The sequence below is a fragment of the Haemaphysalis longicornis genome, unplaced genomic scaffold (assembly GCF_048455015.1).
Source record: "Haemaphysalis longicornis isolate Haplotype H1 unplaced genomic scaffold, Haemaphysalis longicornis Haplotype H1 scaffold_8, whole genome shotgun sequence".
In the NCBI taxonomy this organism is placed as follows: domain Eukaryota; kingdom Metazoa; phylum Arthropoda; class Arachnida; order Ixodida; family Ixodidae; genus Haemaphysalis; species Haemaphysalis longicornis.
The window spans coordinates 151,517,929-151,521,771 of record NW_027526445.1 but is presented as its reverse complement, the minus strand read 5'-3'; positions in this window follow the sequence as shown (position 1 = coordinate 151,521,771).

Sequence of the window (3,843 nt, the reverse complement as noted above, 5' to 3'; positions counted from 1 at the left end):
TGTGATTGGGTGTGTCTTGGTTTATATGTCTTTCATGGCGAAATAAAAAATCAGTTGCAGTTCAGCGCTTGTCCTGTCTTCTCTTCCTTGTGTCGTCGTGTTTATGCGCTGTCAACCCTTTATGATGCTACACCAACTAGCCCACCAAGCCATCCTCGTGAACTATATTTATTTGGAGCGTGGGATCGAATTGGTATAATTGCTATCGGAACAATCTAGCCTTTTCAATGAATAAAACTTGTAATCACTCTTCACGATGCCTTCTTGTAGTACTTATTCTTACTTTGCAATAAGGCGTTCGGCGACACACAGTCGTTTTTCTAAGTCCCCTCAGTTTACCCGTATTTCCACGGCAAGCAACGCCTTAGATGTAAAGCACAAATTGGTCTTACTCTGGAATGTGATGGCGCAAGCTTTCTGTGCCATAGGAAATTGTCTCTGCGGAGAAAAGAACGAGATGTTTTAGCTTGTTTTATTTATACCTGAAACACTAAATGGCAGCCTGTGAAAAAGGAACGCAATCGCAATAATATTTCACTTTTGCTGGCAGCACACACAAAGGAGAAAAAAAAGGGATGATTGCAGGATTAATCCCAGTTCCGAAGGAATTTTGAAAGCAGAGAATGTGAATACAGGTGATAGGTAAGCTAAAATTACACCAACTCACGCGAGCACAAGCGCGCATGCGCACACTGTAAGCACAGACAATGTGCGGAAGTTTTGTAAACGTACGCGCAGCGCATTCGAATCATACAATTCTACGCACTACAATACATACATCATACAATGCACGCGGGTAAATCTTTTTCATACGTTCGTGGGGTTGAAAAAAAATCGCCCGGATTTCCCGACATGTGGGAATCAGTTTTATCATAAAACAAAATCCCATAAAACCAAATCCCTGCAAGCTAACCTTGACGAGTGTTTGCGATTTCATAATTACGAAATCATCCTCGATTTCTTATAGTATTTGTGGATCCACAGCACAGCCATTCTTTGCTGACATTTCCAGTATCGAATTAAAGTTGTTTCACTTCTTTATTTGTACGGCGTAAACACATTTTCGTTAAGCTAGGCTAAAGACGTAACCAGTGCTCAATGTACAGACTGCGCCTAAACGGAAGGGCTACTAATCCGTGAGGGATGTTGTTAAATATCCCGCTGGGTACGCGCAATTCATCATGATCATCATCATGTAGGTTACCGCACTCCCCCCTTATATATAAAAGAGATAGTCCCCGTTTTGGGCAGCCATGGCTCCCGTCTCACGTTCGTCGTTCTTCCGTTACAAAGGGAACTCCCAAAGGCCCGTGCCATCGACACAAAATACCAGGCCACCCTAATAAGACAAGCTCAGGACAAACACCTTGGATACTATAGCTAGACTACACAAGATATAGGGAGACAAACCACCCCCTACTTGCTCCACATGTAACGTCTTACTAGACCAAGATCCCATCCTACGGAACTGCACAACCATACACAACACTACAAACACCCCTTAAAGGATGGCTGGTCGCAACAAGCCCCACGGAAGAACAAAGGAAACTGACGGCTTACTTCAGGCAACGGCTTGAAGTGATCGCCAGGGGCCCTCGGGAATGTGAGGACTAAGCAGGCCCATGTGCAAAATGAATAATCGTTTGTGTCTCTCTCTTTCTCTCGTTCACAATCGCCTAGTTCCTGTTTTGAACCCGCAGACCGGCGTTAGCACGTCTCAAACGCATGAGTTGCTACAGTATTGTCGTTATTCATGAACCACTTTACCAGTACACTTAAGAGAGTACAAATGATACGAAGCAAGAAGTGATGAATTATCGGCGTTAATTGATTCACTCACCCCAGGATGGCATCCTTCGAGATTAGGCAGCAACGCTGCCTTCTCGCCTTCAACTTCTTCTTCAGCCAGGGGCACCGAGCCGCCTTACGTGAATCCCGCTTGTCGTGATAGTGGCGGTGCCGCACAGGCAGAAATGGTACGTACCCGTTCGGTGGTATTTGCCGCGATGCAAGTGATTGACGCGTCTAGCGGCTCTCTCCCTTGGTAGGGATGTCCTGTTTGATGTGGTTACTGAGCTTACCGCACTTACTGTATTTACCGCATATCCCGAGAAACTGGGGAAATATTGGAGGTGGGATAATGAGCAACTGGAACGCATATGGAAAAAGATAGTCAGGGGGGGGGGGGGGGGGGGGGGGAAGCAAGCTTCCCCTAAAGATGGCCGAATGCGGGAGTATAATTTCTCATTGAGTTATGAAGGCACATGTGTGGCTACGGGGGCATCACTGTTAATAGCAACATGTTAATTTTTTTAAATGCGATAGATTGCCCTACGGCATAACAGGGAGGTTTATAGGTACAACATTGCACATGTTGCCCGCAGAAAGCCAAGAAGAGACCGGTACTGAGGTCCCCATATCCAACGCTTAAGATCGGGGGGTCTCCCAGGATGGAGTCCTGTGCCTTGAAGGTGTTGGATTCTGGCGTTTCTAAAGCCTGAACAAGTCCACAACAGGTGTTCGACGTCAGCTTCTGGCGCAGGAGTCACACAGAAGGGGCAGGTGTCCGCAAACGGGGGGTGGTATCGGGCAGGCCAAGCGTGAGTAACTGCTGTGGATAACGCCACCCCAACTCGAAGCCTCCGCAGCAAGACCTCCTCCCAGCGAGCGAGCCCGGTGGGGAGGTCAGTTCCACGCGGTGGAAGTAAAGCACGCGTGGCGCGGCGGAGGTTCTCTTTTTCCACCAGAAGTTCTAGGGTCGATACTCGAAGTAGTGGTAGTGGCCGTGGGAGATCTCTTCGGTGGCAGGCGCGATCTGCCACAGTTTGGGCAGGAAGAGTGTCCCGGCGAATCCAGGAAACGCGGACAGGGCATGGATAAGTGTCCATAACCTCGTGAAAGCGTGCGGCCAGGCTTGTACAACGCGCAACGCGACGCAAATCCCGAAACGCTGCCGTTGAGTCCGTGTAAAGTTCCAGCTTGTCCCCAGTAGTCAAAGTCGATGCAAGCGCCTGCAGGCCATCCCTAATGACAGTACGTTCTGCTAGTAGAGTCACTCTGTGCACTCCCAACATGTTAATCGGAAATGAGAGTGTAATGGCGGCGTCAACTGCATGGTCAATCACACTGGTGGAGTGTGAGAGAGTTGGAAGGTTGCCATCTGGATTGTACGTGAACTTCTCACGGTAGGTGACATCGTGACTATCCACTCCCGTTGAGCGGGCACGTGTAAATGCTGGGCGGGTATGTTGACGTTGCAGACGCATGGAAAGAGGCGAACAGAACAGACGTGAGCTTGCGACGGCTGCTGTCGCAGTCACTGGACAATCCACCTAATGTCGCGTATTGACCCTGAGAGACACGTGATGAAAAATGTGATGGCACCATTAAAGCAGACGCTTTTTTGTTATCTTTAGTTTGTCAGTTGTTTTTACGTCCCTCCAAAGCAAAAATTGCCCAGCGCGACACTTCTTTTCTAGGCAAAAACAAAAATAAATTGTAGTACAAGAGCCTGGGAGCCTGAAGTAGCCAAACTGATACCCTCATGGTGTGTTAAGTGGGTTCGCATAACAATGCCCGATTTAGTGATGGAATGAAGTAACTGCACGTGCAGTGAGAGCACTATAAGGCGCCGGAACACACACCGCGGGTGCAGGATAAGTCGCTTTCACCGTGCTGCAGGGTTAAACCGAATTGAGATGATATACAGTTGCGCGTCCATTCGAGAAAACGGTCTGGTACATGGATCAGCGCTAAACCAAAGTGCTGTATATCTATGCATCTATATAGGTTTTGTATACAGTCACTATCATCCGAATCAGTACAAGGAAAGTTGCAATTGTT